Source organism: Ursus arctos, unplaced genomic scaffold (assembly GCF_023065955.2).
Source record: "Ursus arctos isolate Adak ecotype North America unplaced genomic scaffold, UrsArc2.0 scaffold_18, whole genome shotgun sequence".
Classification (NCBI taxonomy): domain Eukaryota; kingdom Metazoa; phylum Chordata; class Mammalia; order Carnivora; family Ursidae; genus Ursus; species Ursus arctos.
The window spans coordinates 32,090,089-32,109,798 of NW_026622852.1; the positions used below are offsets into that span (position 1 = coordinate 32,090,089).

A 19,710-nucleotide genomic window follows, 5' to 3' on the forward strand; every position below is an offset into this window, starting at 1 on the left:
AGGCTCATAGTGGAGGAGCCTGATGTGGGGCTCGATCCCACAACACCGGGATCATGCCCTGAGCCGAAGGCAGACGCTTAACCGCTGTGCCACCCAGGCGCCCCATGGATTTCCAGTTTTTGTCCAAAAAAATGTATGTCACTGTGAGTATTCTTATGAGCATGTATCTTGGTACATAGATACAAGGATTTCTGTAATGCCTAGGAGTGAAATTCGTGGGTAGAAAGGTATGAACATTACAATTTCATTGGAAAATGCTACTCTGTTTTTTAAGATTGTTCTATTCATTTCTACTCCCACCAGTGGCGGATTAGATTTCTGATTGTTCCAATCTGACCAACATTTAATTTTATATGGTGTTCTAATTTTTGGCCAATCTGTGCAGTTTTATCTAATTGTGATTTTAATTTGAACTTTCTTGGTTGCCAATGAGCCGAATAACTTTTCATAGATTTGTCATTTGAGTTTCCTTCTCATTCAGTGCCTGTTCAAATCTTCAACTCATTTTTCTAATGTATTGTCTACACCTTATTGATTCTTGCAATTAAATAAAAAATTTAAGATTATGTAGATTCACATGCAATGGTAAGAAATAATACAGAGAAATCCCACTAATCAGCTTCCTCCAATGGTAACACGTTGCATGACTACTGAATAATATTACAATCAGGAAAGTGACATCAATAAAATCCACATATATTATCCAGATTTCTCATTTTATATGTACTGGTATTTGTGTGTGTGCATGTGTGTGTACATGTGTGTATAGTTTGTGTATTTATTACCACAGTGAAGATATTGAATAGTTCCATCACTACAAGAATCCCTACCATCGCCTTTCTATAACCACACCCATCTTCTTAGTCATCTGCTCCCTCGCCTTCTCTGAAAACCACTAATTTGTTCTCTATCTCTACAATTTTGTCCTTTCAAGGATGTTGTATAAATGGAATAATATAGCATGTAACCTCTCTCTGTGCTCAGGCTAATTCCCTGGTGATTCACCCAAGTTGTTGCCCAATCATTTCTTTTAATGTAAATATGCCCACACATCTGTGGCATTCCTTTCCGATTTTTCTCCTTTGTCACCCACCATTATATTTTTTCCAATACCATCACTGGGAACTGTTGTCAGTTTATATAAACTTCCCTCTTCATCCTTGTGGTACAGTGAGTACATTTTTACACTTTTGCCGAAGTCATGACCCTGACATACTGCCACATGTAGTGTGCATTGATTTCTATTAGTGAGGGCCCTGAAAGAGAGATTCGAATGTGGATTTAGTGTATACGCTGTAAGGCAAAGTTGTTCAAGTATACTTTTTGAGATAAAAATTTAAAAAGAGCATTTAAAAACACCTCAGAATGGGAAGAGGTCACCTGACTAAAATCATGGATATTCTAAAGTATGTTTAAAAAAAATCTCTTGACTCACCTTTCAAAGATTTCAATCCATCAAACTATGGTTTTCTTTGATTGCCTTGCTCTGAACATAGATTCCATGATTTTTATTTGCGTTTGCTTCTTCAGTTGCTATTTTGCTTCTTTAGAATACCTACGAGGGAAGCAGTACTAAGGATAAACATTTATTTACTAAATAAAAACTTCAAGTTCCTTAGGTCCTCGTAAATGGCCTTGGCTTTCCTAGCTCATGAAGACAGCTCTCATTTGTTTCCCAGGTTCTAGAGTTAGGACAGTGCCTGACATTCCATTAAAGTGTGTTGAAAGAATGAAGCAAATTTGTAAATTTTTTTGTTTATTGCTTAACCAGAAGTTGGAGTTGCAAAAACAGTGTGCATTGACACAAATGCTGCTTCTTGGTATTGACAGGTTAGCGAGCAGCTCTATAGATCCCTAAAACCAAAGATTAGAAATTAAAATTGGAAATAAGGAAGATGACAGAAAATCTAAAGAAAACACAGGTATCAGCTTTTAAAATTTCAAGAGAACAAACGTGCCAACCTCCTTATTAGTCCCCTGATTTCAAAGTCTAATTTCCCTTTTATCATATCTACACACTTACGTATAAACACACCATTAGTCACAGGGTACTCGAAGGTGCTTTAGAAAGCTAGGTAGGGACCTGGGGACAGAATTCCTTCAGTGCGTTCTAATGAGCTAACAGCTGTGACACATAGATCATCGACTGCAGGAGCATGAAGTTACCTTAGGGATCATCTTCTCAATCCCCTCAATTATAAAGATGAAAAAAAACTGAGATCGAAAGGTGGTTTTTGACTTATCCAAGGTTACCAACTTGACGGTAGCAGAACCAAGTTCAGATCTCAGAGTTAAGCCATGTCAGTATTGCTCTATTTGACACAAGTCAGGGAATGTTAACCTGGAAAGTGCTTTGCCTACTCAATCAGCAAATTTGTATTGGTTGCCGGCTCTGCACTGGGCATTGCGCTGGGAATTATGTGCACAGACGTGGATAAAATAAGGTCTTACTCTCCGTGAAGCTTGCTGGTTCCTGGGGAGTTAGACACGGAACAAGATGCATTACTGTAGACTGTGTTAAGTGCTACAATAGGGACATGGATAAAATGCTGAGAAATCACTGAGGAGGGACTCACCAAACAGTTTATTGCAATGTTTTTGTCACGTCCCTCCAAGTCACTAAACACTTCTTTCAAGGGTGCTGTGCTGAGAGGGGATAGATCACACAACTTATTCTGGACTTGACAGAAATGACCTGATGGTCCAAGGTACTTCTAGTTCTATTATAGTGCAAAGACCTGTGTGTTCGTGATTACTTTTGGTTTGATTATAAGAAACACTGAAAGAATAATCCCTAAAAATAGACTCTGATACACATCCAGAGATGCAGAACTATTTGGATGTTTGACAAAGGAAAAAGTTACAGAGAAAATATATTTCGCCTTCAAAAAATGGTACATGGAAGATTCCCACATGCATCTGAGAGTACTTTTTCAATTTTCATCCCCAAGATGCAATGTCCTACATCTTTAATCTGCCCATGATATATATAGAATATACATATTTTTAATTTTTTTTTGCCAGAGCAGAACTCACATAAAAGGACTATGGCCCTGCTGCTCTACAAATCTCCTTTCCCTAGTTTTCTCTTCCTCCTCACTAACAGATGCAGATGGATTGAGATCTACTTCTCTTCAGTTTTATCTGCCCCAGTATCACACTGCAAAACATTCATTCTTGCACCTCCACTTTCCTTCCTTTTTATTTTATTCTCCAATCGTGGACATTTTTAGAGCCCTGTGTCAGATTCCTTCAGTGCACCTGTAATTTCAGTTGTGTTTGTGGTGGAAAGTTCCAGGCACCTTGACAGCATCCCATCTCAACCATGTCTGAGGCCTCTCCAAAGCCTTGAGAGGCTCGCACAACTTGTATGTAGGCAGTCCAGAAGTGCGGGGAGGCTAATGCCTCCAGGAAGACCCACAGCCAGTGCAGAAGTTTAATACCTCAGCTTTTGTCTTTGAGTGGAGAATTCCAAGAAGCATTGCATACAGCACCTGGGAGGGTCCCCAGAGCTACTGAGCCCAGTTACCCATAGCAATAAGCAGTTCAATAATGATGCTCTTATGGTTTATTTTCCCCCTTCCCCCACTTCTCGCGCTTAATCCCTTATTACAGGTGATCCCTATGATCACATCCCAAATACACTGCCTCTACTCAAATCCCTACCGCAGGCTTTACTGTTGGGGACCTAAGCTAAGACACTCAAAATTCTGAATTCTTTGTCTAATCATCTGTAGCCTTGGTCAACACGTGATCATTATTGCTTTGACGATAGGATAACCTTTGTTCTGGATCTAAGTCACTGGCATCTATTCTATCTAATAAACCATTTTAAATAGTATCATGTCCAAAATTTACTAAACAGTACAAGCACTAAGTCTGCTCAGTGATGGAGTAAATGGAAAAAGATAGCAGGGCAAGTAGACCAGGAAAACTATGTAAACCCAACCGAATATTGCTTTTTGCACTAAATTTTGTTTCTCCAGAGGACTCTGTAGGAGAGAGGGAGAAAGTAGGACATGTTTGTAGTCGGGCCACTTGAGCAGTATAACTGCTCAAACGGTTTATTCTTCCCAACTGTTTGCTTAGAAATTGTCCATTTTATGGGGCACCTGGGTGGCTCAGTCATTAAGCGTCTGCCTTCCGCTCAGGGCGTGATCCTGGGGTTCTGGGATTGAGCCCCGCATCAGGCTCCTCCACTGGGAGCCTGCTTCTTCCTCTCCCACTCCCCCTACTTGTGTTCCCTCTCTTGCTGGCTGTCTCTCTGTCAAATAAATAAATAATCTTAAAAAAAAAAGAGAAATTGTCCATTTTAGGTGAAAGGCTTCCTTCCTTATTTTCTTCTTTTCCCCTCTAGCTATAAAAGTAATGGGTTCATTGTAGAAAACATAGGATACTCAGAAAACCATAAAGAAAATAATAATCTCGTATAATTCCATATACCATAGTTAACCAGTATTAATATTTACTCAATGCCACTTCAGTGTTGAGAATACATATAGAAGAAAACAGTAGAGGTAGGGAGAAGGAGTGAGGGAACAGGTTATATTTTATTTTTGTGTCCTATTTTTCTCATTTAACAACATTTTATAATGTCACCAAGAAATCTTTTAACTAACGTCTTTTTAAAAAGCCCACAAATCATTCTGCTATTAAATTTCCAAAGTTGCATTATTACGATAACACTGGGACAAATATACAAAAATATGTATAAATATACAAAACTGATTATTTCCCATATACAGGGTCCTGGACATGCGATAAATGGGTAAAAGAGCATGTGCATATATAGAGATCTGAATGCTTATCACCAAATTACATATTTTATGATTTGTACGTCCTTGCAGGGCTGACTTCATGAGTACGTAGCCTCTGCGGTTGTAGAGGGACTCACACTCAGAAGGACCCATGCTTGGTTTAATGTTCCTTGCTATTGCTATCTTGACATTCTTAATGATTTTTGAACAGACATCCCTCATTTTCATTTTGTACTGGACCCCCAAAGTTTTATAGCTGGTCCTGCTTCCATCAGAAAACCCAGAGAAGAAAATAAACATCAGGTTAAAAGTACTGTGTAATAGGGGCGCCTGGGTGGCTCAGTTGTTAAGCGTCTGCCTTCCGCTCAGGGCGTGATCCCAGAGTCCAGGGATCAAGCCCCACATGAGGCTCCTCTGCTGGGAGCCTGCTTCTTCCTCTCCCACTCCCCCTGCCTGTGTTCCCTCTCTCGCTGGCTGTCTCTCTCTCCATCAAATAAATAAATAAAATCTTAAAAAAAAAAGTACTTCGTAATAGGAGATACAGAAAAATATGTGAGCGTAAAGATTCAAATGGAAATCTTTTTTCCCCCAATTTCTTTTCCTTTATTCTCTTTTTCTCATTGGATATTGTCTCTATAAATCCAGTCCATTTTGTTTGTTTTTGTCTCATATTCCATAGGGAAGATTAAATTGTTTTAGCTAGGCCTACTCAAGAATTGTGGGCAGTACCAGTCTGCAGTCTGATTAGGTAAGACACAGTCATTTCTTGCCTTGGCTGTTTTTGCACTAACATGGTACCATGCCACTTTTTAAAATGGTTGAGTAGGAAACTGCTCCTGTGCGAACAGTTAATTTTAGTTTGTTAGATGGAAAACAATACCCGCATCCATGGGTATAACTTTGTCTTGTTGAGGATGGCAATTTAGAATGAAAAAAAAAAAAAAAGGGATAGAAACAACAATATGGTCACAAGAGCATACAAAAGAACAAATTGAAAAATATCTTTTTTTCTTTTTTAGAAGATTTTATTTATTTGAGAGAAAGAGCAAGCAAGAGAGAGCATGAGTTGGGGGAGGAAGAGGGAGGACTCTCCTGCTGAGCAGGGAGTCTGATGTGGGGCTTGATCCCAGGACCCTGGGATCATGACCTGAGCCTAAGGCAGACGCTCAACTGACTGAGCCACCCAGGCTCCCCCAAATTGAGAAATATTTATATTTCTACATCTATTCATACCCATATCTGTATCTTTTTGTAGTTACTATTTTTATCAGATTAATACTTTTAGGTAGTTTGGTGGGCTTTATTCATCTGTAAGCATATTTTTCTATTTATTAAAAACACTTGAGTCTATTTTCCTAATTCTACTATAAGCAGTTATGTATGTCCTGATTATTTGCAATGTTTTTGAATTCTAGTAATTTATATGAAGGTGCAAATGAATTGCATTTTTATCCACCAATTCAGTTTGACCGATTATCTTCAATGATTTTAGATTCTTTCATCATTTTATGACCTACATGTGCTGGCCATAAGACAGCCCCATTTCTTGTTGGCATTTTACAGTTCATTTTCTTTCACATTACCGAAGTATTTGTCAGGACTTTCAATTGCAAGTTCTGGAACTTAAATTATAATCACAAGCTAAAAATAAGTAATACTATGGCACATAGAAGGATTTATGCTTGGCTCTTGTGTGTTTATGTCCATTTACTGTGAGAGTTGTGGTGTGCTCATGTATTGACAATCCTACCAAGGAGGGGATGCTGGCAGATAAAACAACATGCCCACTTCTCTGTGTAATCCAAGCCCAGCATTATTTTCTTCCAGGAGCCTGTATTTAGATTACATATGCTTTGTACTGTGGATTCAAGTCTTATAGCACAAAAGTATCAAATAGTGATGAGAACCACTCTTGAAGTTGCAACACTTGTTTCACATAAAAACTTCTTTAAATGTGAACACAAAACAAAAAATACTTAAAAATACAATCCAGTATGGAAAGTTGGCCTTGTTGCTTAAAAATTAATTTAAGAGTCATGAAAACAAAATAACTTAGAAGAAAGTCTACATTTACCAACTTGACAAAATTACATTAAAGCACATAAAGTTTAAGAAATATGACTGTATACTGAAAGAAAAAACAACCAAGTTATTTTAGGATGATTGACATACAACTGTAGGCAAATCGACTGATTCATTAGGGAACTGCTAATAAAATAAAGAACACTTAACTGGCTAAAATGCATCTAAAATTATTTAGAAATTTAAAACAAGGAGGAATCTTCCAAAATTCTTGAGAATGAAAAAATGTTTAAATTATAGAAGTCATTTCATAACTGTCTCATGTTACTTTAACAATACAATTATATAAAAACCAGTGATGAGGAAAATTTATTTTTAACTGACTTAACATTTTGACCAATTTCATTTTAACCACTCCATTTGCAATCATTGAACACAGGCACAAGGCTTAAAATTGGAGAATGGTAGTGATAATATACATTAAAATTTTCTAGAGTATTAAAACTTATCATTTATCTGGTTTAGTTTTTCTCTATTGCTGTCTGATGGGATGATGCAATTCTTTATTATAAATCTTCTTTCCATTACCGTGTGTGGAGCTACTATAGTTGTGGTTGGCTTGTCTATCCCCCTTTTCCCTTTATTTTTGCAATTCTTCATAAACAGTTTATGTGGTATATTATTTAGGTATATTATTTTTGGAGTGATATCTATGTATTATAATCCAAATACGGTCATTTCTTGGGTGGAAAGGTTGAGCCCAGTCCTTGCCATTTTTGTCTTGGCCTGGAATGTTTTTCATTACACCCAATAGCTTTGGTATACTCTTCAGAAAAATTTAAAAATACTACATAAAAAAAAAAAGTCATTTTCACTTATAATTTTGAGAAATCACATCTTGTTTCTTCAGATTTCTTAAGCTTTTGTTATTTCAACAATATTTTCAAAATACAGGCCTGTGCTTCTGGAAACATGGTATAGTCATACTTTTCTCTTAAAAAACAAACAAGGAAAGCAAAAACAACAACAAAAAAAATGGGCCCAACAGAAAACTGGGGAAGTGTTGGCCTAGAAAGAGAGAAAATATTTAGGCAATAACCACAGTACTCTAGCAAAAAAATAAAATAAAGCTCCAAAATATAAAAAAAAAGATAGGGCCCATCTCTAGTCATGACAACAAAGGCTGAGTGGGAGCTTAGACTTCCACCTTGTGAAGTCATAATAAGGCACTTCAACACCTCACCAGCAATGAAACAGAAAGTCTCAGCAAAGAAGTAAAAGACATAAAGAAGAACCAAATGAAAAATTGAGAGTTAAATATACAGATCACTGGATGGACTCAAAAGCAGCACAGAGGGGGCAGGAGAAAGAATCAGTGACCTGGAAGACAGAACAACAGAAATGATCCAATCGGAAAAACAGCACAGAGCCTCAGATACGTGAGACCACAACACTGGTATCATCAGAGTCCCTCAAGGAGAGGAGGAAGTGGGCAAGGCTGAGAAATACTTCAAGAAATAGTGCCTGAAAACTTCCCAAATTTGGTAAGATACCCACACAAATGGGATAAATCTAAAGAAATCTTTGCCGAGACACCTAATAATTAAACTTCTGAAAACTAAAAACAAAGGGAAAATGTTGAAAGTAATATTGAAAGAAAACAATACCTGATTTACAGAAAAACAATGAGAAAGACAGGCAATTCTGATAATACAGAATTGTATTATCAGATGCTGAAGGGCTGGTTTAAACCCCACTTGGCCAGTGGTCTTATCAACAGATGTCCAGATATTTATAGCTCTATGAAGATTAAAAATCGTGTTTACACTCCTAGACAAAATATAAATGAAAAGAAATAGGATTCTAGAAGTCACAGAGAGAGGAGTTATTCAAGGGGGGGATTAAAATACTGGTTCTGACCTTTTTCTATGTTTAGTCATGTGCATTTTTTACCTCAGAGAACACTGAGAGTGAAGGGCAGTGCTAAAAGTAGTTAAACTTCTTGTATTAACAGATTACTTGTATCCCTTCTGATGTGGCTTTGTCTCTTTTATGTGCGTAGAATGAAATACTATTCTTAGAAATGTCCTTTGAAGATGATAGACAATAATACGATATACTCACATGTCTTTTTCTCAGACTAGCATTGACATTTATGTTCTCATCTATACTGATTCATTTAGTAACAATCGTTTCACTAGATTGTGAGTGTCTCAAGGACAGTGACTTGACCTTGAATTCCTTAGTGTGGTAGACAATGTGTGGGACGTAGCCAGTACTCAATGTTCGCCCAAAGCATGTATGCATAAATAAATACTGGAATAAATGAGTGGGTTATTTGTGTAACTAGATACACATTTGTCCACAAAGCAAAAAAACCTCTCATAAAATAAGGCCTTTTTTTGTACTTTAAAAAACTTCAGAAATAGTATGTATATTCTTATTGATATGCTTTTCTAATAATTGATATGCTTTTCTAGACAATTGCTGGCACTTTGTATAGCCAGGGATCACAAATGAATTTAAATAGGTTTGAGAAGCTTTTGAAGCAGGTAAAAGCGAAAGAGGCATTTTATAATATGTCAAGCAGTGAGGATTAGCATCTTAAGTTTTTAGATAGGAAAAACATAATTATGTAATTAGACACTAGACTAATTAGGATATTTAAAGCATGTGACTAAACTTAATGGAAATATAAAATCTAAAATAAAACTTAACCAAAATATTTAACCTTATTTTCCATTATTTCATTATTGAATTATAGAATTTGTCAGTTTCTACCAGCTAAGCACATAGATAAAATGGTTTCATAATAGCTGTGAAATTCTTTAAAACTTTTAAAGTGTCAGAAACTAGAATTAAAATATTTAAAAAATTCACTGGTATATGTTAATATGTATGTGTGTGCATGTCGTACAGCCTTATAAAGATCTAATTCACATACCACACAATTCATGCATTTAAAGTGCACAATTCAATAGTTTTTTATTATATTCACAGAGTTATGCAATCATCTCTACTATTTAATCTTAGAATATTTTCATCACTCTCAAAAGAAACATCCAGCCTATTAGTGGTTGCACCCCATTCTTGTTTTTCCCCAGCCCTGTCAAACACCAATCTACTACTATCCATATTAATGGATTTGCCTATTCTGGACATTTTGTATAAATGAGATCTTCTAATATGTGGTCATTTTTGACTGGCTTCTTTCATTTAGCATGATGTTTTCAAGATTTATCCATGTTGTAGCATGTGTCAGGATTTGATTTTGGACTTCTAGTCTAAAGAACAAAATATTTTAGTCTAGTTAAATCAATTAAACAATGAAAATTTCAAGAATAGTCACTCTCACCTGAAATCACCATATTTTTGTTTTGAAGGTGAAAGTGTATTTATCTCCAATTTCTAGTATGTACTTTGAAGATAATGTTGTCTTATAAATGCTGAGTGAATAAGTGAATGAAATGGATGTGAAGATGGAGTCAACTCTAAAGTTGCCCAGTCTCAGCTGCCACTGATTTCTTAACATTAGACAGAGACATGAGGAGTTTCCTGAAATATGCCATCAATAGAAACTCTACTAATGAGGGCGCCTGGGTGGCACAGCGGTTAAGCGTCTGCCTTCGGCTCAGGGCGTGATCCCGGCGTTATGGGATCGAGCCCCACATCAGGCTCCTCTGCTATGAGCCTGCCTCTTCCTCTCCCACTCCCCCTGCTTGTGTTCCCTCTCTCGCTGGCTGTCTCTATCTCTGTCAAATAAATAAATAAAATCTTAAAAAAAAAAAAAGAAACTCTACTAATGAGTCAAAAACATAATCAGCAACATTAGGGAAGTGAAGTTAAAACTATGTAGTTTATAGACCAGGGCTGGCTAAGAAATGACTCTTCCATTTCTAAAACCATGTGTACTCAATACATAAACTGACAGAACATGCCAATCAAGGAAGAGTAAAAACAGAAGAGAATAAATGAAAAATTACCCAAACACACAAGCAACTGTACTAATGTCTACTTTCAAGAACAGCCTGCCAGAAAACCAATTTGTCTTGATGAATACAGTGAGAACAACCAGAATTTTCACAGTGAGTCTCCTGTACCTGAATGACCATTATACTTTTCCATTTCCACACTCTAAGGGAAGATAGAGGGCAGAGCCAGCTGTGTGAAATAGTGGAACCACTGGGAGGTCAGTGAAATGCAATTCGGGTAAAGTGAAAAACCTTCCAAATAGTGCCAAGAATCTTTTTAAGCAGACGTCTGATAAAACAGTGATGCCTTGAGAAGAGAATAAAGGTGGAGGTATGTTTTTAAGGAATCAGAAGTCCCTGTAAAATGAAAGTCTTGAAAGAAAGTCCTGCGAGTTACATATATTCTATAATTTTGCAAAGATGTATTTTTGGTTTTCTAAGCAGGGATTGTACTGGAATGTCAGATGTGCTTGGGAGCACTTCATGTTAGCTTTGTGGATGGTTCTGCTGCCTTTTGTTATTTGCCTGGAGGCACAAGCTCAGGGTTGCAGTTAAGTTTAAAGGCCACAGTAACTTGCATGTATAGTTGGTGATCTTTGTCAAAAGTGCTTTCCAAATATAATTTATAAACCAAAACTACTAAGAAGGAGGGAAAGAGAATTACATTGCATAACTATTCCTACCGTGGCAGAATGGTTATTAGTTGGAAACTATTAGATGTAATTCTTTAAAATAATGTGGATTTGAAAAACTCTACCTTTAGACTAGTCACTTTGGAATTACCGAAAGTTTAGAGAATGTGAATACAGCCATAGGTTTAACATGATTTTTAAGTAGTAAATACAAATAGATTAAAAATATCCAAGTATTTATTGTAGTACTTTTATTTATAAATGGCTAATTGTAGGCATATGAATCCAATTATAAAGTGATAGCTGTGACTGGATAACCCAAACGTATAAATCTTAAAACCTGAAGGTATTATTATTGCAATGATTGTAAAAGAGTAGAATGTACGCAGAAATTTGTCTCTGAACTCCCTACTAAGGAATTATGTCTTTAAATAATCCTAGATAGGATGCTAACTTTCTGGGTTTCCGTGTAAATTCAATTAAGTAAAATTATTGGTTGCCTGTAATGTCCTAAGTAGTGTGATAAATGTGATACATTCAAAGTGTCAGCAAACAAGACCAGATGGGGAATAAAATGAGGGTACAGGTCAGCAAAGAAGCAAAGGGGCTCCGTTCCCAGCTCCTGTTACAGTTCCTGGGATGGGATGGGGGCCCAATAAATAAATGATGAGTGACTGAAGGAATGAATGTGAAAGTGAATGAGCAGAAGTTGAACTGGCTGAGAGTGGGATGGTTCTTCCCAGCCAGCACTTTATTCACCTGGTCATATCTTATAAACACAAACCCAGGGAAAAAAAAAAATAAAAGCAACAACACAAAAAAAGTGACTAGGATACAGTACCTATATGCACCAGTTTCTAGTCTAGTAGGGAAGATAGACATCTTAATACATTATTCCACTGTATGATCACTGCAATGTAAATATACAGAAGAAACAGAAATTTCCTAGAGACTGGAACAATTTATAATCCAGGGCTGTTGGCTAGGGAAGTTTTACTGGAGGAAACTATATCTGAGCTGAGGTTTAAAATGGTAACCTGGTGGGGGGCGCCTGGGTGGCATAGCGGTTAAGCGTCTGCCTTCGGCTCAGGGTGTGATCCTGGCGTTATGGGATCGAGCCCCACATCAGGCTCCTCCGCTATGAGCCTGCTTCTTCCTCTCCCACTCCCCCTGCTGTGTTCCCTCTCTCGCTGGCTGTCTCTATCTCTGTTAAATAAATAAATAAAATCTTTAAAAAAAAAAATAAAATGGTAACCTGGTAACTAGGAGTTGCCATACAGACAAGGAGGGAAAGACAGAAGATACACCAGGAAGCAGCCTTCCATGTGCAAAGGCATGAAACATTATGATAGGTTCTGGGATAAAAGGAATTATAAGTGTTGCTGTCTGAGACATATCTTTTCAAATAACAATAAGAAAAGCTTCATATAATACAATCATTAATTTGACACTGTTTAAGAAAACAGTATGGGCGAGAATAGCCTATTTTTAAAAATGTCGCTAGGATTATGTCTTATAAAAACATAGATTTTCTTGAACGGATTTGTTGGATATGGATTTTTGACATATGAACAAATATATTTTTTACTGTGTTTAAAAACAAGACTCTAAGAGTGTAGTTTTTTATTATTTTTAAACCTGTAGCTGAGAGTGCAAGATACATTATGGTTTTCAAATCCTAGTTTTATCCTGTAGCAGCTGTGTGGCCACGGGAAAGGCACTAACCTCTGGAAGCACCTGTGAACTAAAAATGTCAATCACAGTCCCACCTTGCCCATGCCCCATCTGAGGAGACTACCCAGCTCATGGACTCTTTGTGTTCTACTACGTGACATTTCAACTTCATTCATCTGCCTACTTAACCTTCTGTGTGGGAAACACTCCAATTATTCCTATGAGATATGGATGGGTAAGAGAGTGCGTACCTGCATTATTCATCTCATACATAAACAAAAAGGGACATTGAAGGGGCAGGAAAGAGCCACATAGTATTTTCTCTCTTCCCAAATACAATTAAAATATTTATATTAATCACCTCAGGCTGCCGTCACAAAATACTGTAGACTGGGTGGCTTAAACAACAGGAATTTATTTGCTCACAGTTCTGGAGGTTGGATGTCCCATATCAGGGTGCCAGGGAGCTCACTTCCTTGCTTACAGATGGCTGTCTCCTCACTCTGTCCTTCCTCATCTTATAAGCCAATTAATCCCATCGTGAGGTCCCCACCCCCATGATCTAATCTAACCCTAATTACCTCCCAAAGGCCCATCTCCAAACACCATCACGTTGGGAATTACAGCTTCAACATATGAATTTTGGGGGACGCAAACTTTCAAGTCCATATCAACGTTTCTTTTGATTTTCATTGTAGAAAGTTTAATTCTTAGAGTAAACTTGTAACAGAGACATCATATACTTTGGGACCCGAGAGATAAAAGTTAAACTATAGCCCCATCAGTATCCGCCTTTGTGGTGTGGACAAATTATTTCACTTCTGAGCTTCACTTTTTGAATCTGTTAAGTGAACCACAGTGCTGATCTTTTACTTTGCTTCCATATATTGAGTATTTGCTATGTGCATCGCCTTCTGCTAAGATTTTTATTTTCGTCATCTACTTAAATCCTCAAGATAACATTATGACACATTTCACCCCTATTTATAGAGGAAGACACTGAAACTTGGAAAGGTTAAGTGATTTGACTGTCATTTGGCTAGCGGATGGATATGAACCCAAACGAAACTGATTCCAAAGCCTGCGTCTCTAACTACTGTACTTATTGCCACCATGTTTTTAAAGATTGTGATGAAGACTGAAAGGGATCATGTATATATAGTGAATTATGATCTTCTTGACAAAGCATCAATACCTGACAAATGTCAGTTCCCTTTTCCCCTGCATTTTTTTCCTGCTATTTAAATTAAGGGCCCTATAGAGTGGAAATGTATTCATGAGCAATGCGTTTTACTACAAAAAAAAAGAAAAATCATACAAAGCAAAAAGATTTTAATGGACCGTGGAAGTCATTTATATGAGATTTTAAAAATATGATTTCCCTTTGGTCTCTGAAAATGACTTTAAATGAAGTCTTTAAAGATTTCAGAAATTAATTTTCTTTATGCCAAATTTTTGATGAGCTGCTGGAGTGATTTTCTAGAAAATATCAGTGACTTCTCTGTTATTCTCTCAGAGTGCTTGACTGCTACTCAGAGACACCCACAGACGCTGGTAAAGCTAAGTCTTGCGGCTGCCAGATTCTCTGGGGGAGAAAAAGAGCTTTGCTATGTGAGATGCATTTAATATAAAACAGCTATGAAAGAATAAGAAAAGGAATGTGTTGCTTCACTGACAGTTTGACTTTTCAGATTTTAAGTTTCTGTAGTAACTAAAAAGGAATGAAATATTAAAAGCTCTGAAATCTTTGTGAGTCAGCCATCTTTATATTCCTTCTAAATTAAAATAGAGCTATGTCCGTGTAATAAAACATAGCTTAGCCCTTATTGCTGTGCGAGGGACTACTGTCTTTCTCATTTGACTCAAGATGTACAGTCACACATTAAATAAAGGAATCGTGCTTTTTTTTTGTTGTTGTTGTTACTTGTAAGAATGCAGTGTTACATGAGTTATAACAGAGAATGACTTCTTCTCTTTGTCCTACCAGGGTTCATCAACTCCATGGTTTAGCTGTGACCAAGATCAAGGTTTGGAATAAAAATATATTTAAATATGCTATCAAAGCAGTTTTATCTCAAATATTGGGTTAGAAACCTTAGGAGCACAAGGAGAATAATAAGGTGACTTTGGATGTTGGTTTTATGTAACTTTGATCATGCCTGGTAGCAAAATGTGGATAGGTAAGTTGATTAAGCCAGTTTTCTACCCTTTATAACTTCTCTGCGTAAAGCCCTTAGCCAACAACAGCAGACTTCATATTGGGAGGCAGATTGAAGCTGTAGGGACTTAAATTTTGTTCCATGCAAATACACCTACAAATTAAATTAAAAGTCGTTTTATCTTAATTTCAGTATGGAAAGTAGAAGACAGGAAAAAAAACTTACGGAGCCCTTAGGATGTACTGTTGGAAATTATTTGAAAACTCTCTTGTCTAAAGAAAATTGTCAATCCAGTTTCCTCTAAGAAGACTCCAGCTTATGTCCAGCAGTCGAAGTGATATTTTAGCATTAGCTTTTGACTTTGCGTAGTTTGTAGCACTCCCAGGACTGATTTGAGCATGAACAGTGGGACTAAAGAGGAGGTCTAATCTGTCCAATGGTCATTTCAATAGTTGTAACAGTTTTCTAAGGATTTGGACCAAAAGCCAATGCATTAAATTCCAAAGAAAATGTTTCGATTTCTTGGAAACAAGTCATTAAATCAAAAGTGACAAGCCACCAGGAAGTCAGAAACTCTTTTCAGAACATTTGCTGAATGATTTCACCTCTGGCAGTCACTTGTACAAGATTTGAACATAAAATTCATTGATGAAATAAGAATGTACTGAGCATCCACCATATACGGAGTCAGGTTCTTTGTTAGTATAAAAGCTGGATATGTTGGTTTGGCTATTGTTGTGGTAGTTAAAAAATACTCCCGAAAAACTTGATATTTTCTTAAGAGTGGTAGAGGTCTAAAATATACAACAGTTACTGACTTTTTTACCATGCGTTAGGCACTGGATTAAACCTACAATTGAGATTACTTCTCAGTGAGAAATACCATAATACAAGGTAGCATAAATTAGGGTTTTCTGAGTATATCTCATGTAATGCTTGCTACAGACCCAAAGAGGTAAGTATTATTTCAAATTAATAGGTAAAAAAATGAGCTGAAGAGCTCAAGATATGTACTCATGGTCACACAATTGATCATGCTGGAGACAGGGCCATTAACAATTCTAGGGCCATTTTCTTAATAACTCTCCTATGCTTTGTGATTAGGGGTAGTTTCAGAATTCAGTGAGAACAAAGATGTTTATAATGTTCTCAGAATGAATTCTTGGATTCTGCTTAGTATTTTCTGACAGTACAAAGAATTTTCTATCTTTCACACACTAGCGTTTTCTTTTTTTGTAACTCACTTTTCTCCAAGGGAGAAACATTTGATAATATATCCAAGCAGAGCTTGTATCATTGGTTGGGTGACAATTAAAAATAGGTAAGATTACTGTAACTTTAAAATAATGGAGACGTATATTCCCTTTCTCTTTAGGGCTTCCAGTTTCAGGCACCAAGGCCAAGATGGCCAATTGCTTGCCATTTCTGCTTGGATTCTATGTGGCCGAACTGACAAATCAAGTTAAGGACACTGTTAAGGCCTGGTCACCTTGTTTGCTCTATGTAGGCATTCCTGAGAATATTCTTTCTTATTTATATAAGAAGGGAGAGTGTTGAAAGGTGAGAATTAGAGACAAGGCTTGTATTCTGAATGAACTTTCAATGCATTTCGAATATTAGTTGCTTGCACAGATGTTAGCTGTTATTAAATGGTAGTTTGACTTAGGTTCTGTTTTGGTTCCTTATGTAAGGCTCCCTTGGAAACCTCTTGTGTGAAGGTAGGAATGGCTTGGGTTGGCAATGGATTTGGTATCTTTTGGATTCAAGGTAGCAATGACTTCAAAATGCTACCATAATTTCATCCAAAATGATACTGACCCCTTGTCTGGAATGCATTGAAAAGTATTTTCAAAATTTGTGATTTGTCTTTTTAAACTTTCTTTAGAATATCTTCTGCCATAAGAAAGGGGAACACTCTTACACTGTTGGTGGGAAAGCAAACTGGTGAAGCCACTCTGGAAAACAGTTTGGAAGTTCCTCAAAGAGTAAAAAATAGAACTACCCTATAATCCAGTAATTGCACCACTAGGTATTTACCCAAAGGATACACAAATACAGAATTGAAGGGGTACATGCACCCTGATGTTTATAGCAGCATTATCAATAATAGCGAACTTATGGAGAGAGCCCAAATGTTCATCAACTGATGAATGGATAAAGAAGATTTGGTATACACACACACACACACACATACACACACAAACAATGGAATATTACTGAGCCATCAAAAAATAAAATCTTGCCATTTGCAATGACATGGATGGAGTTAGAGTGTATGCTGCTAAGTGAAATAAGTCAGTGAGAGAAAGACTAATACAATATGATTTCACTCATAGGTGTGATGAGGGAACAGAAGGCAAGCTGAGGACAAAGCAGAAACTGACACCCTGCAACCCCTCCCCCCCCACCATGGAATGTATGTGACACTCTTCAGGCACTCCCAGCTGCCCTGAAAGACAAAGAAATAGTCAACTTATAGAGACCACAATCCTGCAAGACATGAGTCTCCCTCAGTTTATAAATGTCTTAGCGATCTACAAGAACAAAGAATTTCTATCAGTAACCTAGCTTCCAGAAGAAATGTAGATACAATTAAATGTCCTTATAATCTGGAGCCTCCAGGAAGTTCCCAACTATCTTCATGTTAATGCCTTATTAGTGGGGTAAACAACCTTAAATTGACAATGGCAAGGCCTCCTAGTATCCTGTGAGTCTTCTTTAACATATGAAAATATTTTCTCAACCTCCCTTTTTCCTTACCTCCCCCAACCCCATAGTATATCATCAGCCACCCCTCACAACCCCCGTGCAGCAGCTCTTTCTGCCCACGAGTCCTGTCCCCGTGCTTTAATAAATCACCATTTTGCACCAAAGACGTCTCAAGAATTCTTTCTTGGTCGTCGGCTCTGGACTCCACCCCACTGACCCTCACCGATATCCTACAACCTCATCAGGTGGAATTTAAGAAACAAGACAGATGAACATAGGGGAAAGAAAAAAAGAAAGGGCGGGGGGTGAAACAAACCATAAGAGACACAACAATAGAGAACAAACAGGGTTGATGGAGGCAGGTGGGTGGGGGATGGGCCAGATGGGTGATGGGTATTAAAGAGGACACTTGTGATGAGCACTGGGTATTGTATGTAAGTGATGATTCCCAGAATTCTACTCCTGAAGCCAATATTGCACTGTATGTTAACTAACCATAATTTATATAAAAATAAAAAAAATAAAGGTGAAATATCCACTTAAAAAAAAAAGAGTATCTGCCATTGAGAAACTTCGTGTGGGATGATAGTCAAATTCGTTAGTCTTGGGGCACCTGGGTGGCTCTGTCATTAAGTGTCTGCCTTTGGCTCAGGTCATGATCCCAGGGTCCTGGGACTGAGCCCCGCATCGGGCTCCCTGGTTAGCAGGAAGCGTATTTCTCCCTCTCCCACTCCCCCTGCTTGTGTTCCCTCTCTCGCTGTGTCTCTCTCTGTCAAATAAATCAAATCTCTAAAAAAAAAGTTGTTAGTCTTTTCTTATATCTTTTCTGACTTTGGTAATATGTTAAGAAAGGTCTTTTCCACTATGAAACTTAAAAATATAGTCTATATTATTATTTTTAAAAGTTTTTAAAGAAAATCAATCATTGCTCTGTCTGGCATTTATTTTTGCATGGTATATGGTAGGGACCTAACTTAATTGTTATCTTCCCCTTCACTCAATATTTAGGCATTTGTTCCAATGCATTGATTAGTATTACTAGTTTTGAAATTCCAACTATAATACATCCATTACTTGTCTTTTACATTTTATACACTCCAATATAATTTGTTTAAGCAATCATATTTCTTTTTAAAAAATGTGCAAAATGTGCAAAATGTGCATATGTTCCCTTTCAACCATCATAAATAGTAATGTTGGATATATAATTGAGCATATTTATCTCTTCCTTATTGGTTCTCAAATGTGCATGTTTTCTACAGTCACATTGACCACACTAGCCTTTTGTATTGAGAGATATTCTAAGAGATGAATTAAGGGAGCTTGTCTGTGAACTTGGGGAATGAGACCCCAGAGCTACCTTCATGTAGCACAGATAATGCCAAGTCAATGATTGTAGGTCTAAAGCAACTCAGCATTTGATAGATGAGCAAACTGAGGCCCAGTTGAGAAAAACATAAAAAGCCATGCCTAGATGAACCATGTAATAAATATAATTATGATATCCACAATGATTTAAATATGTCTGATGTTAGAGGCCCTAGGTTAGGCATCATTTAAGTTCTTAAAATAACCACAATACCATTTTCATTTTTTTTATGAAAAAAATGGTTCAGAGAATTCATTTCATACAATCATCAGTGGTGCAGCTGGGAGCTGGGATTTATACCTAGATTGGTGCAATCTAAAGTCTGGGCTAATTTTTCAGTTTGCTAAATCATCCCTTCTTTCCTTTTACATTTATGCCCAGTGACTAAGGATAGGAAGCTGAATATGGTAATCAAAG

At 37.0% G+C, this 19,710-nt stretch overlaps 1 long non-coding RNA gene across 1 annotated transcript; it reads left to right on the plus strand.

Annotated features, from left to right (window-relative positions):
- The first annotated feature begins 10 nt into the window (after positions 1 to 10).
- LOC130544006 (uncharacterized) lies at positions 11 to 18,069 on the plus strand. Its single transcript, XR_008959850.1, has 4 exons — positions 11 to 133; positions 15,044 to 15,083; positions 16,591 to 16,775; positions 17,552 to 18,069. It is a non-coding gene; the product is annotated as an uncharacterized LOC130544006 (long non-coding RNA).
- The last annotated feature ends 1,641 nt before the right edge of the window (positions 18,070 to 19,710 follow it).